Source organism: Lissotriton helveticus, chromosome 1_1 (assembly GCF_964261635.1).
Source record: "Lissotriton helveticus chromosome 1_1, aLisHel1.1, whole genome shotgun sequence".
In the NCBI taxonomy this organism is placed as follows: domain Eukaryota; kingdom Metazoa; phylum Chordata; class Amphibia; order Caudata; family Salamandridae; genus Lissotriton; species Lissotriton helveticus.
The window spans coordinates 938,956,366-938,978,105 of record NC_136057.1 but is presented as its reverse complement, the minus strand read 5'-3'; positions in this window follow the sequence as shown (position 1 = coordinate 938,978,105).

Here is a 21,740-nt window from a genome sequence, read left to right as displayed (position 1 = left end):
AGGGTACTGATAGTGACAGAAAGACTGTAAATGTGAATGAAGGTCAGTAATGAGAATGAGAAAAGGAGAGCAAGATAAGTAGAGGAAGGGGAGTAAGAGAGAGTTTAAAGAATAGGGAAGAGAGAAAGAGAAGTAAGAGAGTGAAGAAAAAGCATTTTCTGTTTGTCATACTTACCTTATAATTAATGACAACTTAATAGAATATTTTTGTATAAATATAGTATCTGTGGAAGGGAAAAAAAGGAAGGGTGAGGGAGAAACACAGAGGGAGAGGGTGAGAGAGAAAGAGAGGGAGAGCGAGTGACTGACAAGAAATGAAGTGGTTAGACTGAGTGAGACAGAGGGAGAGAGGAAGAGAGAAATGGAGTGAAAGGAGTGAGAGACTAAAGGAATGAGAGTTACCAAAAGGGATTGAGGTAAGGGGAATAAGGGAAGGGGTTTGACGGATGGAGTGAGCGAAAGAGTGTGAGGAAGAGTGAGGGAATGGGTGCAGGAGAAATGGAATGAGAGTGATTCAGAGAGAAGAGAACATGAAGTGGAGAAAGAGGACTCAGATTGAATGAAGGGCAGTGACAGTGAGGGAAGGGATATAATGGTGAGGGAAGGGGAGTGATGGAAAAAGAAGCATATTAAGAGAAAGGAAAAAGAAGTACGTGAGACAGAAGGATTTGTGGAAAGAGAGAGAAAAAAAAGGAAGTCTGGTGGAGAGAGAGGGAGACAGTAAAAGAGACAAACAGAGGGAGAGTGACGGACTGTGAAGGAGTAAATCAGTTATAGTGACTGACACAGAGGAAGAGACTTAGAGACGGATGCAGGAAAGGGGAGTGAGCAAAAGTAAGAAAGTGATGTAAAAGCATTTTTTCTTTGTCGTACTTACCTTATAAACATAATATTTGTGGAAGAGAAGAAACAATTGAGTTATTATAATATATATTTCACAATACAAGATACAAAATAATTTGTACAATATGTTATATATTTTATTTTGCTGTTCTCAGAAAATATTGAATTTCACTCAAAACAGTGAGTTCAATACTACTCATCATATAACAGCGGGCAAAAAAAACACAATCAAAAAGATTGTGTTTAAAAAACCCATTCAACATTTTCATTAGGAATGTAACAATTAGAAAAAAACATATCTTAAATGTCTTTTTCAAACAGCAATTTCTTACGTAAGTAAGGAATGTCACCAACTATCACAAAGTAACAAAACATTATTACTTCATTCTTATACACTCTAAATAAAGTAATGTCGAAACATATACTAACAACATTTATCAGAAATAGTCATTTTTTGTTTCGGATACCATTTCTCATGGGCAAATAGTATGTATGAAATCCTTAGTTTGGAAGTTACTTAATAGTACTCTTAAGCGTCCGTTTCCCAACCTTCTGAACCAAAAGCACCAAGATCTTTTGGCCCATCTAACAATGGTTATACCTCCACCCGATGCTATTTATCATGAACATAGAACCTTAAACAACTAGCATGCTATCAGAACCTCAACATCATCTGGCATGCCGATCACATTCAGCTCATCCTTTCATCTTACCAAGGAGCTGTATACCATTAAAAGAAACCTCTACAAGGGAATACAAAATGTGACCAACATCTCCAACAACTACAACAAATCAAAACACCTCTGCCTCACTCATGATCAACATTTCCTGTAATACTCTTATCACTCACTATGTGATACACTTACACTACCTCTATGACAAGTACACGTTTTTTTATCTTGATCACCCTCACTCACAAAGTAATTCTCAACAGCAGACTAACCTTTTTTAACAGCACTAATCTTCCTAGGCCAATTGTTTTCCCTAAAATTTGGGTTGTAAAAACACTAGGTAAGAATTTGGTAAGTCAAAAGGCAAACATTGTTTAAAAGTCAATGGAGTATCATTACAATGAGTCCAGCCTTTTGGACATTTTAAATAAGCTGTGTAATGTCCTGATGTTGTCATGGAAAATAATTGCTACAGTTACAAAAGTTCTTCCTGAAATTGATAATTGAGAAGCCACAACATTTTTAATTAAAGTTGTCAATTTTGTTCCATCAGGCCTGCATCATTGGAGCATTAAAATTACATACTGTCCATATCTTTGTGTTAATAATGTTGATAACATTTGTTAGTTACATTGGGTACAGACCATGTTTTGATTTGCTTCTCTAACTAGATTATTAAAAGACACTGATTTGCAGTCTGGTAACGTCAAATATATAAATCTTTCAGTGTCTATTTCAGTAGTACTTGAAAACGAACAATTGTCACAGTCATGTTGCCATTTATAAGAAAGGCCAAAAAGATTTTCAATATCTATACCTTCATCTTGCAATACAACAAGCATATACATTAGAAAGTCCTGACAATCTTGCTGAATATTCTGTGATTTAGACCAGAACATATGTCTAAAACATTTCAAATATCAGAAAGACTTTCTATTTTTGTTTTATCACTGCTTCATTACTCAAAGACAGAATTCAACAAACAACAAAATCTTTGATCCTGATTTTCAACAATCTGTTGGTGTAAAGTTTGAAGAAAAAAAACAACATTAACCACTACATTAGAATAGCAGTTGACACCAGAACTGTTTTCAAACTGAAATCCAACAACCTCTTCAATACTATCCTTTTTCTTTTTGCTTACAATTACTGGTTCATCGAGTTTTTTTTCTACAACCTCGCTACAATTTTTCCCATATCTTCTTTTTCGACCTACCACAAGCTTTTCAAATGAAGGATATTGAGGTAAATTTGGAGCATATTCTCTTCTTAATCTATTATACTCTTTCACACAATTTAGATCTTCACTAATCTTTGTCCCATCAAAATTAAACAAGTAGAATCCAGATAAAGTTCTGACTCGAGATAAACCAACATATGCCATACCCTCCTTGAACACAGTACTTACAATATTCACCAAAGCATTATCTACACTTAAACCTTGAGATTTATGAATAGTCACTGCATATGCCAAACAAACAGGACACTGTTTTCGGCGGACATATAAATCTTTTACAAGCAAAAATAGAGTAGAACAACGACTCAATTGTTGTACTTTTTCAATTTCATCAAATTTGATTTTCAAAAATTCAATGTCATCTCTATTTGGGTAATTCACAAAATCAACAACATGACCCATTGCTCCATTTACTAAACCTCTTTCCACATGTAGATTACGATGTAAAATTATCCGACAGTTTAAACATGCATAAGATTCTTTTCTAAACCAGCCATTTTAGATATTGATTTGTCTAAAGAATCCAATTTTGACTTCAACTTTTCTGACAAAATAACAGTAGCTCCTTCATGCTCTATTCTATCAATAGCTTCCAGTTTTATAATTTCTTGATTTTCTAACTTTCACATTTTTTCATTGAAGATTGAACATTCTTGCAGAGTTGGCATCAAGCCTATCACTGATTTATTTTCTGCAATTTTTCTATATATATTCTCTGCACCAACATTTTCATTTGGAAACAAATTTGAAAGTAATCGTGCCTGTAAAGCTTCTTTGCCATGTTCACTCACTTTTCCAATACTTATATCTTGAAGAATACTTTTATAATCAGCATCCTTTGCCTGTTGCATATTTTGAATGAGTTCTGAATATTGGAAATATAACCATATATAACATTTCCAATGCTTCCCAGGCACTTTCTGGTATCTTCATGTGTAACGGTTTTAAACACTGGTTGTCCTTTCACAGGAGTTAGCTGTAGTAGATCTCCAAAAACGATGAAGTGTTTGCCCCCAAATAACACATCATACTCTGTTTTAAGAATTTGTTGCATTCTTAAATGCACAAAAGCAAGCATTAAATTTGATACCATGCTTACCTCATCAATAATGAGAAGTTTCATTTTTTTCAGGACTCTGGAAACTTCACAACAAGCTTCTCCAGATAGCTTGTGGTATTCTAATTTATTTTCGTGCTCTACTGGCAGCATCAATAAACGATGTAAAGTAATCCCTGTAATGTTATGTGCTGCCAACCCAGTTGTAGCGGTAACAACACAAGAGAGTGACGACTCAGTTCTTTTCTGTAGATAAGTTGCAATTGCTTTAATTAGAAAACTTTTTCCAGTTCCTGCTTCTCCACTCACGTACAGTCGGACAGGTTTAAATGACGTACATGAGCACTCTTTTTTCTCATGACATAAACCATGCTCAATCTGCTCTGTCACTTCATCATATATTTGTTTTTGCTCAACTTTAGTTGTTTTTCCAATTCTTCTAAGTTTATTACATCCTCCTGAGCTTGTTCCATTGCTCTTTCCACCTCATCCATGGCAGTGGCTGCTTCATTTTGGATAATTGGTCCTCCTAGTGGATCTGACTCAACGAAGCAGAACTTTGACTGTCTTGAGAACTGTCTAGCAATCTCTGCTGCAATTGTAGCTTCTAGCTCTATTTCCTTGTTCAACATTTGGAGATAATTAGTAAAAACAGGATATTCTATAGTATTTTTGGTTGCATTGAATGAATCTTCATAACTGAGAAAATCTCCAAGTAGTTCCTCTTCTGTACGCCATGGCCTAAAGAGTTGCAAAAGAGCTAAATAGTAAAATTCCCTTTTGTCTGGAGTTTCGCAACTCAGTTTTCGATGATTAATCAAATGTCCTTTTCTTTGTTTCACCAGACATCCTTCAGATCCAATCACAGCATATACACCTTTATTGATATCTTCTGTAATATTCCTCTTAAAAGTATAGCTTTGCAGTTCTTCATAGAGACAAACGTTCTCAAAATATTACTTCTATTTGGATAGTATGTATCCAACATATTTGTCTTCAAAATATCTGTACTGTCTGGTTCTTTCTCCTCTAAATACTCAATTTCTTGTACAGATTTCAAAACTCGGTTTCGTGTTCTTTCAAGACCTAAACTCACCCGAATGATTGTTCTAGATTTGGCATATAGACTTGCAGATGATAAGCGATCTGAACATTCATATGATCCAATTTCTTGATAAGACAACATCTTTAAACTGTAGCTGTACAATTTCTTACTTAGGCTCTTTTCATGAGAAATTTCCTCCCACATTTCCTTTAGTTCAGTCTTTTCAGATTTCGTAATGTAAGATGTTACATATCGAGCCACAGCAATGGAGTTGTCTGCAACATATTGAATATCTATATTAGCATGCCACATGGACAAAATGACTGGGTTATAGTCATTTATGTATTTTGACTCTTCATTTCTTCTTAAGTTGTAGGTATTTTTCGGTGATTTTCTTGTGACAGTATGTCGCAAAGATGACATAAATTTGTTCACTCTTCCTTTTGATATTACTGGTCGTGGAAATCCAAAACGACATTTTGTGTAAAACTTGCCCATTGATTTTTACTTTCGACGACAGTATTTTCCACAACAATGGGTTTGAAACCGTAAGACTTGATGTTTTAAATTCTTTTGTTCTGTACTTTTAGGAACAGCACATGTAGAATACTGTTCAATAAAACTCATCACTGTGTCATCCGAATCTGTTCCAAATTTGGGGGCATCTTTGATCCATAGCAGCATATGTATGTGAGGAGCACCTCTTGCTTGATACTCCTTCCTCCAAAAGAAATCCAGAACCTCTCCAAGAGGAGGATTTTTTTTTGTTTGTGATAAAAGACATCATGGCTTCAAATCTATGATTGAAATACCTACATACATTAACTGGATCCAAAGAGCACAGTTCTCCAGGTGTCTTGTATTCTATATTTTCTATGTTTGCATTTGCCTCTCGAAGAAATTGAAGTAAGTCTTCCCAAGCATACTCAGCACAGCTTAGAGTAAGGAACCATGTAGGAGTTCCTAAGTTTCTTAGCATACATTTCAATTCCCCATGACGACGGTACCAATATTCGTTAGTACCACGCTGACATGCCATGAGATTAATTAGCTGAGATTTTAAAACAGTGTCTTGCTGTTGGACTTTATCCATAAAGTCCCTTGCCGAAGCATTTTGCAGATGTACTCCACTTTTTAGTATATGGTTCACTGCATAAGAATGTCCAGACAAGTCACTCACAAACAGAAGATGAAACAAATATGGAATACATTGGCGAAACCTTGGATCTTCTGCATATAATCTTGATGTCCGGTATTCAGATGCAGGAATCTGCACAGGTCGGTCATCATATCGTCCACCTTGACCTGTTGGAAATAATTGAGGAAAATAACGAGCTTCCAAGCTTTCTTTCCATACACTAATGGGACTTCCTTTTGCTTCTTTCATTTGGAATAACTCAATAGCATTCCCCATTACTTCTTTGGAATGCAGAGGATGAACACTATAATGTTCATAAATCTGTTCACTTCTGGATGCATCCACTTTTTCAATTTGCCCAGCTGACAAATCACTGTCCTCTTCTACAGTTGTTTCCTCTTCTCCTACATATACATTTTTGTAGTATTCATTGTTTTTTACCAAATACAACATTGCCTTTTTCACTTTCCTAACATCCACTAATTATTGCCAGATTTTCTTACTCTTTGTAGGAACGCCATTAACTAGAATACCTAAAGGTTCCTCTTCCACTTTTTCTACACCAATTGTTTCAATATTTTTCTTTAAATCTAGAGGCAAATAGACAACTCTTCCCTTTAATCCTCTCTTAAAATCTGAAGGAGGCAATTTCCCTGTCTTAGGCTCCATGCGAACAATAGCCTGAAATGGATTCACACATTGAATCAGAATAGACACATAGGTATTTAAATCCATCAGTTCAGAAGGAATATTTACCAACTCAAGATTATTATGTACAGCTCTAGAAGGCATTTTGTTATCATTTAATTTATTGTAACAATATTTACAAATACGTTGATTAGAACCCAAATCAAAACAATTCTCTACCAACATATAAGTTGCAAAATCTTTCCACTCATTATTATTTTCCTTTTCACTTTTAACATATAAATCAACTAACCTAGTCTGATTCTTATAATGAGTTCATAGACAAAACACACAAGAAAAGTTTGGCCTTTCACCTGAAATGACCTTAAACCTTGTAATTTCTTGGTCAAAAATTTCTGTACTAAAATTCTGTAAATTTTCTTCCACATTTCCTTCTATTACTGTATCAGTTTTTGCACTGTCCTCTTTTTCACGAAAGTAACTAACCTCAATTTCATCACAAATGTTCTTTACATCTAATACAGATCCATGCAAAAGAACACTGTTTAACTGTTTTCGCTTAAGTGCTGGACTTTTTGCATAATACAACCTTCTCACTAATTTCCTCACTTCAGTATGATGCACTGCTAACATCCTAAAATGGTGAAAAACACTTGGGCATACTTTTCTAGAAATACAAACCAGAGAATGCCCTTGCAAACCCGTTTTTTCTCTCAGTCTGCAAGGATCTAATTTTTGCAAAATCTTAATCTTTTGTTCAAGACTTTTCTTAGTATACTTACGTAAGAAATTGCGAAACAAATCAATTGAATCCTGTCGTACACTACAAATACTACTACAATTCCAAGTGTACAATGGAAAGAACAGCCGCTTGAAACTGAACTCAGACAAGACGGAAGTCCTCATCCTTGGATCATCACCGTCCGCCTGGGATGACTCCTGGTGGCCCCCGGCCCTAGGCAGCGCACCCAAACCAACGGACCACGCTCGCAACCTGGGCTTCATCCTGGACTCCTCCCTATCGATGACCAGACAAGTCAACGCCGTCTCGTCATCGTGTTTCAACATCCTACGCATGCTCCGTAAGATCTTGCAATGGATCCCCACCGAAACCAGGAAGACGGTCACCCAGGCACTTGTCACCAGCAGGCTGGATTACACCGGAACCACAGCCAAACTGCAGAAAAGACTCCAACGCATCCAAAACGCCTCCGCACGACTCATCCTGGACATCCCCCGTCACAACCACATCTCCGGACACCTGAAAGACCTGCACTGGCTCCCCGTCGGCAAACGAATCACGTTCCGCCTCCTCACCCACGCACACAAAGCCCTCCACGACCTAGGCCCTAGGTACCTCAACAGCCGCCTGACCTTCAACACTCCCACCCGCCAACTACGATCGACCAGCCATGCCCTCGCCGCCGTTCCACGCATTCGAAGAGCCACCATGGGAGGAAGATCCTTCTCCTACCTGGCATCCAAGACCTGGAATTCCCTCCCCATCCACCTCCGTCTTACCCAAGACCACCTCTCCTTCAGGAAGCAAATCAAGACCTTGCTGTTCGAGCAGTAGCGGACCCCCCCCCCCCCCAAAGCGCCTTGAGACCCTCCGGGTGAGTAGCGCGCAATACAAATTTCTTGATTGATTGATTGATTGATTGATTGAGCCTTAGGACGTTTCCCTAAAACTTCATCAGCTAACACCTCTTCTGCATTTCTAGGCACAATTTTCTCTTTTTCAATCAGACAACCGTCCTTCACCTCATATGCTCGACCACTGGTGTCAACTGCATGCAACAAATCATTAGTCTGAAAGTAAGTCTCTTCATTAAAAAATGGCTCACAACTTAAACTATGCTTCCATTCTCCAGAAAAAACATTACAAAAATGTGTTCTATTAATTACTCTTTTCCACTTACTTTTCGCTTTCAATACATTGATTGCCTTGTCTAGTGTACGAATTCTATTGATTACTAAAATATACAACTTCTTTTTTATTTCAAAAGCCTGATCAACAATACTCTCAATATTTTTCTTTTTCTTATAAAATGCTGTTTTCCTTTTACAATTCTTTACATTGTTTAATAAATTTAGAACTTCTCTGTTATAAAACATTCTCTTGCGAATTTGAACAAACTGTTTTTAACGTCTATTACTATAGACAATTTGATCGCCACATACTTTTCCAACATTTTTTTGGGGGGTCTGCTCTTTCTTTGTAGTTAAAGATACATTTTTTTTCTTTTGCACATTATCCACACTTTTTTTACATTGGGTTAATTTCCTTATAAAATCCTTTGTTGTCTTACCAGGAGCATTCTTCTTTTTCTCCGTACATTGCTGTTTAGATAAATCTTGTAATTGTGTTTTCTTGGAAAAGTAAGCCTGTTTATATTTTTTTCATTTTGCATTCTTAGTAGGCATGTTGGTTATTCTTTCTGTAGTTAATTACAATCTGTTGTGAAGAAAAAAGAACATGTTATAGACCACTACTAACATACTACATAGCAATTAGAACCACTAAATGATATAAACACTGGTTTACTTCATAAGTAAGTTTAAGGCACAGCAACCGTGTCTGAGCAGAGTAGGAAATCATGCAGTGAGTACTGTTTCTGAGTTTATGGCAGTGCAGTGGTGTTTCAGCATTATAGGGAAATTTGCTGAGAATGGTGTTTCAGGGTTCAGAACAGAGCAGTGGTGTTCAGGCAGTGTAGGGGGTCGTGGTGAGATTGATATTTCTGAGTTTAGAGCAATACAGTTGTGTGTAGGCAGTGTATGGTCTCATGCAAGGGCTACGAGTAAAAAGCACTGGATGTCCTAAAGCCTAACTCAATCCATGAGTACATGTATTCCCATGTCTTAAAACAGATACACCGAGCAAGTGATTCTGTCACAATATTTAAAAAAAGACACTGATTCGCATTCTGAATGAAAACAGATAAAAATATGCCTTGCAATTCACTGAAATGATTACTACATGTTACAGAGAGAGTTAGTATGACATTTCTACAGCACAGCCAGGATCTTCAGTACACAGCAGTATGTGTGAATTAAGAAGCCTAACAGACGTATTGCATAGCAGTTTCTAGCACTACATAGCCTAAAGCCTGACTCACTTCATCAGAATATGTATTCCCATATTATTAAACACATCAACTAAGCAAATTATTACAATTGTACAAAAAAGACTCTCTCGAATCATTTTTAATTCAAAATCATAAATTTATTCTTCAAACATTTCATACTGTAATAAAACATCCAGCATGATTTCATCTGGAATTTCGTTTGCATTGTCCTCAACTTCAACATTTGCAACTTGAAACTCAATGTCTTCTACTGTTTCCATCAAGTCAATGTCCAAACTTGATAAAAAAAATCGCTGCTTAAATCTCCTTCTCCATTATCTTGTTTATCAATGTTATCCTCAAAAGGTACAATTAAGTCCTCTATGACATCGATGGAAATTTCAAAATTGACTTGAAAGTTGTCCTGATTTTGATCCATTATATATAGTACAATGTTGCTGGACCTTGCAAAAAAATATAAACACTTAATTATATCATTTTCACTAATAGATAATACAAAACTAGCTTTATCAACTTCATAAGTACATGTATTCCCATATTTTTAATCACATCAACTAAGCAAAGTATTATGTCACATTCTACTGAAATGAAAACTGACTCATACTGTGATCTTAGACACATAACACTATCCCTTGCAATTCAGTAAAATGATTACTACAGTCAAAGGGGGTCTTGCTGGGAGTATTCTTTCAGAGTTTACAGCACTGCAGTAATGTTAAAATAGTTTAGAATATTTTTCTAGAGATGGCGTTTCAGGGTTTAGGACAAGGAAGTGGTGTTCAAGCAGGGTAGAGAGTCAAGGTGGGACTGAGAATGTACCTATGAAAATTCACTGAAATGATTACTACATGCTACAGAGACAGTTGCTTTTGCATTTCAACAGCACACCCAGTATCTAAATTGCACAGCATAAACACAAGTTGGGAATTAAGAGGCCTGAGACACATACTGCATAGGACTTTCTACAACTACATCTCCTAATTCATGACTCACTTCATGATTTAGGTGATTTAGCACAGAGAGAGAGAGAAAGTACAAACAGAGACAAAATGATACAGGCAGAGGGTGCAAGACTACAGGCAGAGAGAGGAAAGATTTAACATGATAACGCTGTCTAATACACACCACCAGCCATATCATAAAAGGCCTCTGCAGATGTACATGAGAGGGTGCAGGCAGAGGGTGCAGGCAGAGGGAGAGGGATGGTACAGACAGAAAATTAGATAATGCAGGCAGAGACTAAACTGGTACAGGCAGAGGATAGATGGTGCAGGGTTGCAGGCAGAGGGACAGATGGTGCAGTCAGAGAAAAGATGGTGCAGAGAGAGGGTGAGATGGTTCAAGCAGAGACACAGATAGTGCAAGCAGACACAGACATGGTACACACAGAGGATAAAATGGTACAACAGAGAAGAAATACTGGAAACAGTGAGAGAAATGTTACATGCGGAGGCTAATTGGAGCACACAGAGGGGGAGATAGTGAAGACAGAGATAAAATGGTACAAGCAGAGGGTACGAAACTACAGTCAGAGAAAGAAAAGATTTAACATGGTAGCGCTGTCTAATACACACCAGCAGCTATAGCATAATAGGCCTCTGCAGATGTACATGAAAGGGTGCAGGCAGAGGGTGCAGGCAAAGGGAGAGGGATGGTACAGACAGAAAATGAGATAATGCAGGCAGAGACTAAACTGGTACAGGTAGAGGATAGATGGTGCAGGGCTGCAGGCAGAGCGACAGATGGTGCAGTCAGAGAAAACATGGTGCAGAGAGAGGGTGAGATGGTTCACGCAGAGACACAGATAGTGCAAACAGACACAGACATGGTACACACAGAGGATAACATGGTACAGCAGAGAAGAAATGCTGGAAACAGTGAGACAAACGTTACATGCAGAGGCTAATTGGAGCACACAGAGGGGGAGATAGTGAAGACAGAGATAAAATGGTACACGCAGAGGGTGTGAGACTACAGGCAGAGAAGGAAAATATGTAACATGGTACCGCTGTCTAATACACACCAGCAGCCATATCATAATATGCCTCTGCAGATGCACATGAGAGGGTGCAGGCAGAGGGTGCAGGCAGAGGGAGAGGGATGGTGCAGACAGAAAATTAGAATATGCAGGCAGAGACTAAACTGGTACAGGCAGAGGATAGATGGTGCAGGGCTGCAGGCAGAGGGACAGATGATGCAGTCAGAGAAAAAATGGTGCAGAGAGAGGGTGAGATTGTTCAAGCAGAGACACAGATAGTGCAAGCAGACACAGACATGGTACACTCAGAGGATAAAATGGTACAACAGAGAAGAAATACTGGAAACAGTGACACAAATGCTACATGCAGAGGCAAATTGGAGTACGCAGAGGGGGAGATAGTGAAGACAGAGATAAAATAATACAAGCAGAGGTTGTGAAACTACAGTCAGAGAAAGAAAAGATTTAACAAGGTAGCGCTGTCTAATACACACCTGTAACCATATCATAATAGGTTTCTGCAGATAAACATGAGAGGGTGCAGAACGAGGGTACAGGCAAGGGGAGAGGGTTGGTGCAGACAGAAAATGAGATAATGCAGGCAGAGACTAAAGTGGTACACTCAGAGGATAGATGGTGCAGGGCTGCAGGCAGGGGGACAGATGGTGCAGTCAGAGAAAATATGCTGCTGAGAGAGGATGAGATGGTTCAAGCAGAGACACAGATAGTGCAAGCAGACACAGACATGGGACACACAGAGGATAAAATGGTACAACAGAGAAGAAATACTGGAAACAGTGAGACAAATGCTACATGCAGAGGCAAATTGGAGCACAAAGAGGGGGAGATAGTGAAGACAGAGATAAAATGGTACAAGCAGATGGTGTGGGACTACAGACAGAGAAAGAAAATATTTAACATGGTAGCGCTGTCTAATACACACCAGCAGCCATATCATAATAGGCCTCTTCGGATGCACATGAGAGAGTGCAGGCAGAGGGTGCAGGCAGAGGGAGAGGGTTGGTGCAGACAGAAAATGAGATAATGCTGGCAAAGAATAAACCGGTACAGGCAGAGGATAGGTGGTGCAGTGCTGCAGGTAGAGGGACAGATGGTGCAGTCAGAGAAAAGATGATGCAGAGAGAGGGTGACATGGTTTAAGCAGAGACACAGATAGTGCAAGCAGACACAGACATGGTACACACAGAGGATAAAATGGTACAACAGAGAAGAAATGTTGGAAACAGTTAGACAAATGCTACATGCAGAGGCAAATTGGAGCACACAGAGGGGGAGATAGTGAAGACAGAGTTAAAATGGTACACGCAGAGGGTGCGAGACTACAGTCAGAGAAGGAAAAGATTTAACATTGTAGCACAGTCTAATACACACCAGAAGCCATATCATAATAGTCCTCTGCAGATGTACATGAGAGAGTGCAGACAGAGGGTGCAGGCAGAGGGAGAGGGTTGGTGCAGACAGAAAACGAGATAATGCAGACAGAGACTAAACTGGTACAGACAGAGGATAGATGGTACAGGGCTGCAGGTAGAGGGACAGATGGTGCAGTCAGAGAAAAGATGATGCAGAGAGAGGGTGACATGGTTCAAGCAGAGACACAGATAGTGCAAGCAGACACAGACATGGTACACACAGAGGATAAAATGGTACAACAGAGAAGAAATGCTGGAAACAGTGAGACAAATGCTACATGCAGAGGCAAATTGGAGCACAAAGAGGGGGAGATAGTGAAGACAGAGATAAAATGGTACAAGCAGATGGTGTGGGACTACAGACAGAGAAAGAAAATATTTAACATGGTAGCGCTGTCTAATACACACCAGCAGCCATATCATAATAGGCCTCTTCGGATGCACATGAGAGAGTGCAGGCAGAGGGTGCAGGCAGAGGGAGAGGGTTGGTGCAGACAGAAAATGAGATAATGCTGGCAAAGAATAAACCGGTACAGGCAGAGGATAGGTGGTGCAGTGCTGCAGGTAGAGGGACAGATGGTGCAGTCAGAGAAAAGATGATGCAGAGAGAGGGTGACATGGTTTAAGCAGAGACACAGATAGTGCAAGCAGACACAGACATGGTACACACAGAGGATAAAATGGTACAACAGAGAAGAAATGTTGGAAACAGTTAGACAAATGCTACATGCAGAGGCAAATTGGAGCACACAGAGGGGGAGATAGTGAAGACAGAGTTAAAATGGTACACGCAGAGGGTGCGAGACTACAGTCAGAGAAGGAAAAGATTTAACATTGTAGCACAGTCTAATACACACCAGAAGCCATATCATAATAGTCCTCTGCAGATGTACATGAGAGAGTGCAGACAGAGGGTGCAGGCAGAGGGAGAGGGTTGGTGCAGACAGAAAACGAGATAATGCAGACAGAGACTAAACTGGTACAGACAGAGGATAGATGGTACAGGGCTGCAGGTAGAAGGACAGATGGTGCAGTCAGAGAAAAGATGATGCAGAGAGAGGGTGACATGGTTCAAGCAGAGACACAGATAGTGCAAGCAGACACAGACATGGTACACACAGAGGATAAAATGGTACAACAGAGAAGAAATGCTGGAAACAGTGAGACAAATGCTACATGCAGAGGCAAATTGGAGCACACAGAGGGGGAGATAGTGAAGACAGAGTTAAAATGGTACACGCAGAGGGTGCGAGACTACAGGCAGAGAAGGAAAAGATTTAACATTGTAGCACTGTCTAATACACACCAGAAGCCATATCATAATAGTCCTCTGCAGATGTACATGAGCGAGTACAGACAGAGGGTGCAGGCAGGGGGAGAGGGTTGGTGCAGACAGAAAACGAGATAATGCAGACAGAGACTAAACTGGTACAGGCAGAGGATAGATGGTACAGGGCTGCAGGTAGAAGGACAGATGGTGCAGTCAGAGAAAAGATGATGCAGAGAGAGGGTGACATGGTTCAAGCAGAGACACAGATAGTGCAAGCAGACACAGATATGGTACACACAGAGGATAAAATGGTACAACAGAGAAGAAATGCTGGAAACAGTGAGACAAATGCTACATGCAGAGGCAAATTGGAGCACACAGAGGGAGAGATAGTGAAGACAGAGATAAAATGGTACAAGCAGAGGGTGCGAGACTACAGGCAGAGAACGAAAAGATTTAACATGGTAGCGCTGTCTAATACACACCAGCAACCATATCATAATAGGCCTCTGCAGATAAACATGAAAGGGTACAGGCAGAGGGTGCAGGCAGAGGGAGAGAGATAGTGCAGACAGAAAATACATTTCCATTTTACATCACTATCTCTATACCAGCATTTAATCAAAACATGAGACACATTATCAAAATAAAGAGTACCCTATAAGCAGAGAGATGCAAACTGTGAGGAGACACACGTGACATTATAGAAAAAGGTGCAAATATAATTCTTTAATTTACACAGACACTCAGTGTGATCCTAGTCAAAAATGTTAAAACCATACATTTTACCAAAACACATATACCACAGTAAATCGTTTAAGAGACAGAACGCAGCCCATGTAAATGAGCACTACATTACAGTGCAGAAACCTGACTCATTTCCAAAATACATTTCATATATGCACCATTAGTTTTTTGCCAACATTACATCCAAACATGAGACACAATGCAAAAAGAAAGAGGCCCAATATGCTTGTAAATCTGCCCAAGAGTGTATACAGCACTCTATCTATATTAAGTGAATCATTGCTAAGAGGAGGTCTAATACAACAGAGAGTATTATGAAGAAAGCACATAAGGGGGTGCAGGCAGAGGTTGCAGGCAGAGGGAGAGGGATTGTGCAGACAGAAAATGAGATAATGCTGGCAGAGACTAAACTGGAACAGGCAAAGGATAGATGGTGCAGGGCTGCATGCAGAGAAACATATGGTGCAGTCAGAGAAAAGATGGTGCAGAGAGAGGGTAAGATGGTTCTAGCAGAGACACAGATAGTGGAAGCAGACACAGACTTGGTACACACAGAGGATACAATGGTACAACAGAGAAGAAATGCTGGAAACAGTGAGAGAAATGTTACATGCAGAGGCTATTTGGAGCACACAGAGGGGGAGATAGTGAAGACAGAGATAAAATGGTAAAAGCAGAAGGTGCGAGACTACAGGCAGACAAGGAAAGATTTAACATAGTAGCACTGTCTAATACACACCAGCAGCCATATCATAATAGGCCTCTGCAGATGCACATGAGAGGGTGCAGGCAGAGGGTGCAGGCAAAGGGAGAGGGATAGTGCAGACAGAAAATACATTTCCAATTTACAGCACTATCTCTATACCAGCATTTAATCAAAACATGAGACACAATATCACAATAAAGAGTACCCTATGAGCAGAGAGATGCAAACTGTGAGGAGACACAGGTGACATTATAGAAAAAGGTGCAAATATAATTCTTTAATTTACACAGACACTCAGTGTGATCCTAGTCAAAAAATTTTAAACCATACATTTTACTAAAACACATATACCACAGTAAATCTTTTAAGAGACAGAACACAGCCCATATAAATGAGCACTACATTACAGTGCTGAAACCTGATTCATTTCCAAAATACATTTCCTATATGCACCATTAGTATTTTGCCAGCATTACATACAAACATGAGACACAATGCAAGAAGAAAGCAGCCCAATGTGCTTGTAAATCTGCCCAAGAGTGTATACAGCACTCTATCTATATTAAGTAGGTCATTGCTAAGAGGACCTCTAATAAAACAGAGAGTATTATGAAGAAAGCAGAGAAGGGAGTATTAAAAGAAAGGGAAACATTAGGGGACAGTAAAGACAACCACTACAGAGAGAACACAAGAAACAGTTAAAAAAAATAGCACTCTCAAGAAAGACAAGAAAAAATAAGGAAAGAGTGGAAATTACGGAAAACAAAGGACAGTATAAGCAGAGAGAGGTAGACTGTGAGGACAGACAGGGGACTTGTAGAAAAAAATCAAAATGTAATTCTTTCATGTAGACAGACACTCAGTGTGATCCTGGACCAAAAATTTTAAACCATACATTACAACCAAAAACTATACATGATGCAGGGCTGCAGGCAGAGGAGAGTTGCTGCAGACAGAGGGAAGATAAAACAGAGACAGGGTAATATGGTTCACACAGAGAGACACATGGAACACACAGACACAGAGATAATGCACACAAAGGGATAACATGGTACAGCAAGAAAGAAATGCTGCAAACAAAGAAATAAATGTTACATGCAGAGGGGAGATGAAACACACAGAGAGGGAGATAATACATACAGAGAGAACATGGTACAGAAAGAGGGTAAAAAGTTAATTATTCTGCCAGAATCTTCTGAAATGAATACTGACTCACACTGTGATCTTAGCCACATGACAGAAATCCTTGCAATTCAGTCAAATAATTACTACAGTGAAGGGGGGGTCTTGCTAGTAGTGTTGTATAAAGAGAGCAAGGGTGAGGGAGAGAGAAAGAGGGAGTAAATCAGATGGAAAGAGGGAGTTAGAAAAGAGGAGCAAAGGAAAGGGATAATGACAGTGAGGAAAGAGATATGAGGGTGAGGAAAGGATAGTGAGAGGAAAAAGAGCATATTAAGAAAAAGGATAAAGGAGTAAGTGAAACAGAAGGATTTATAGAAAAAGAGAGGAAGGAAAAAGAACACTGGTGGAGAGAAAGGAAGACAGTGAGAGAGAGTGAAAGAGAGGTAAAGTGAGTAAGTTCCACATTAGAACACATTTTTATTATTAACCTAAAGTGCACAACATATATCCCCTTACAAATTAATAACTCACCTTGAAAAATGCTTTTGAAGATTTAGAACAGTGTCAATCACACACCAGATTTTCTTAAGCAGAATCTCTGAAATGTACCTCAGACACTGCAACCACAAAATGGCCCTGATTCCCTCTCATTTTTCACACATATCCATGTACATAACCAATGAAATTTCTTCCCACACAAATTCAAAACCAAACTAACATTTTAATTGGTTGTACATTTCAACACTTTCAACCTTCCCACACTGTCTCTCTCTGCCTGTTACCATGGTAACTCTCCATAGAACACCTAACTGAACTCAAAAGGTGAAAAGTTTATCACTCAATGTTGCAAACCAAAGCAGCTAGTGTGTTTGACTTCCCATTATTCCAGCTTATCCGGTGCAATGTTCTTTTCAATGACTTTTTCTAAACCAATAGTATTATTCCCTTAAAAAAACAGTAGTATGCACCCTAGTTTTCAATGTTAAATTATCAGAAACCACCAATCATTTCTTTGTTTTTCAAGTGCACTGAATCTCATCCACATTTTTTTCTAAACTCCTACTTTCCAAACTGCCATTTCATTTCCAGAGCCCATCTGAGTACAACCCGATCTGCCTTCAAGATGCTTAGAGTGTGGATTGTAGGACACAGTTTTATATTCTGGAGTGAAAGGTATGCAGCAAATAGATCCTTTCTCAACCTTGATTTACCACACGTGGATATTATGTGGATTGGCCAGAGAGGATTGAGATGTCACCAATTGATGCCAGCGGTAAAATCCTTTTTGCATATCCCACACCCTGACCTCATAATTGTGCACTGTGGTGGAAATGACCTGTGCACTTTGACTGGGGTAGGTCTGGAAATGCTTTTAAAGGACACCTTTGGGCAATTGATGTCACTTTTTCCACAAACAAAAATGGAACTGGTCCAACCAATATTGTCCACAGATTGAAAAAGCAAGGAAACATGTGAATAAGTCTGTTTCTGCTTTCCTCAGAGACTATGGTATGGGTTCTATATACCACAACAACTTGTGTTACAACATGCAAGGCATCTATAGGAGAGATGGTGTACATTTCACAGATGAAGGGAACAGAGTCTTCCTTTTAAACTTTAGACTTTGCATCGGTACTTACTTGTAGGTACAAAAAACACTCAATGAACACAACGGCTCTTTTTAGAGCCAACCAACATCTAATCACTCAAACTTGTTATTTAGGGATCCCCTGAGAAGGCCTAGGGGGTCAGGGAGACTCTACCCTACCCTCTTTTTCATGATCTCCACTTTCGTTTTTCACTCTCTTCTGAAATTACACAAAATGGTGGCTGAAGAGTGTGCGCAACGTTTGCGCACCTCGCAATTTATTTATTTTTTTTAAAATAATTTTCTTTTGCCCTTTGGGGTCCTTCAGGGACCCCCTGAGAAGGCCTAGGGGGTCAGAGAGTCTCTACCATAACCCCTTTTCACGTTCTCCACTTTTGTTTTTCACTCTCTTGAGCCTCGAGGGTGCGTGCACCGTGCACGCACCCCGCAGTTTTTAAAACAATCACACTGACAAAATGCGGGCCAACACTTCCTGGTTACCACCGAATCGAATGTTCAAAGACGTCGAACAGCAAATCAGAATTTCGCTCGCGCACGCACTGTGCGCGCACGGTGCGCGCTTATAGATATATACATTTTTTCAAATTCGATTTTCTCAACAACTACTGGAGGGATTTACACCATTTAAACAAAAGGGCGATCTGCGAATCAGACTCTACCATTTTGCCAATTTCTTGTAATTCCGTTCAGCCGTTCGGGCTGTAGCCGTGTCTAATCGTCCTATGGAAAATAACATGGGGAAAACACGTTTTGGGACCCCCTTTTTTCTCAGCCCCCCACTTGACAAATCCCCCAAAACTTTCAGGGAAGGAGCAGAGCGGAGCGGGCCATCTTCTTTGAGAAATTTACGAAGATTCATCAACCAGCGCCAAAGTTATTTCCAATAGAATTTTGCGGATTTCCTATGGAAACTAGGTCCTAACTATAACTACCTACTGACCAAGGTGCGGCTGCACCGAAACGCGCCGGGTGTTTTTTTGACGCTTTTGTTATGAATAAATAACACGCTATAAGAATTTTGGCTTGAGCTTCGCTTTTTGTATCACAAAACAGCATTTTTTCAATATTCGGAGGGGTCGCTCCCTCGCTCGAAGCCCGCCGTCATCCGAGGCTGGAGGATTGGCGAATTGGAGTAATTGCATATATATATATATATTCACTGAAAAAACCATAGGTTATAGACCATATATAGTTAGGAATTTGCATTTACAAAACCTTGAAAATTCACTTAAAAAACCATAGGTTAGAGACCATATATAGTTAGCTGGACATTTTATTGACATAAAACCAATGAAATTCCATATATAGTTAGTTGCACTAACTATATATCGCGCACCCGCAATCCACTGCTGATGATGTCACATATTACATCATTCATGACATGGTCAGTGACATCACTGATGACATCACTGATGACATCTCAAATGACATCACTGATGACATCACTGATGACATCTCAAATGACATCACTGATGACATCATCTAGTGTCTGTGTGTTTTTGTAAAGTTTAAATATGTTTTACATATTGAAGAATGAGTGGATGTATGGAAGACTGAGTGTTTGTGTGGCTGGCTGGGAGGTGTGTGACTCTGTGCATATCAATGTGTACTTGTATCAGTGATTGTATAAGAGAGTAAGTATGTGTTAGTATATGTGTGAAAAGTATGGTGTTCTGTGTTTAACTGTATAGATGAGGAAATCGAAGTGTGATTGATTCTTCACAGGACTGACTAGGTGTATAAGTGCATATGATAGTGTTGTAATAATGAGTGACTGTATGTATGAGTGATTGTATGGGTGAATGAGTGAATGTGTGTGTAGACGTAGGAATCAGTGAGTGCGTATGTAGTAACTGGTATTGGTGTGTCATGATGTCATCAGTGATGTCATTTGAGATGTCATCAGTGATGTCATTTGAGATGTCATCAGTGATGTCATCAGTGATGTCACTGAAGTATGGTGTTCTGTGTTTAACTGTATAGATGAAGAAATGGAAGTGTGATTGATTCTTTACAGGACTGACTAGGTGTGTGAGTAACTCCATGGATGAGTGGGAGTGTGTGAGTGTCTGCATAGGTGTATGAGTGCATATGATAGTGTTGTAATAATGAGTGACTGTATGTATGAGTGATTGTATGGGTGAATGAGTGAATGTGTGTGTAGACGTAGGAATCAGTGAGTGCGTATGTAGTAACTGGTATTGGTGTGTCATGATGTCATCAGTGATGTCATTTGAGATGTCATCAGTGATGTCATCAGTGATGTCATTTGAGATGTCATCAGTGATGTCATCAGTGATGTCACTGACCATGTCATGAATGATGTAATATGTGACATCATCAGCAGTGGATTGCGGGTGCGCGATATATAGTTAGTGCAAGTAACTATATATGGAATTTCATTGGTTTTATGTCGATAAAATGTCCAGCTAACTATATATGGTCTATAACCTATGGTTTTTTCAGTGAATTTCATTGGTTTTTTAAAAGCTAATATCTATAGCTGTAAAATATATTCTTTATTACGTGACGTATCACGTAGCCACGTGAGACGCCTCATGACGCGTCGCATAACCGTGACGTATCGGCTCTGCAGCGCAAACAAAACCCGTAACGTAAGCGTGCCGGAGCACGCTTACAGATATATATATATTTTTTAACCTTAATTAGACAAAATCCACACGTGCACATATCTTGAGGCCTTGCAAAGGCACATCAAACAAACAGTCCCTACAATTTTGCCAAGTTTGCTGGGAATCTATTCCCTTAATTTTTTTTTTACTGTTTCTCTTGGTTTTCCCCTTGTTACGCTTACCGGGACGCTACCCGGTACGCGAACCGGACGCTCCAAAAACACAAGATGGCGGACTCCCGTTACGCTGCCGGTTAGCTGCCCGGTTCGCGTACCGGGAAGCGCCTCTACCGCGAAAAATCGCGGGGGACTTTAATATCCCCCTCATCAATCCTAGGGGGTCAGGAGGGGTTTACCTTGCCCCCTTTCCTTCATTTCCCCCTTTGTTTTTCACCACATCTTGTCTCTCGATCGTACCGAGAGACAAGATGGCGGCCACTCCGGACTGTTTAGAATGTTGACAGACACCGGAGAGCCAATCAGCTTCGCTTCGCGAAGTTCCGTTACGCGTC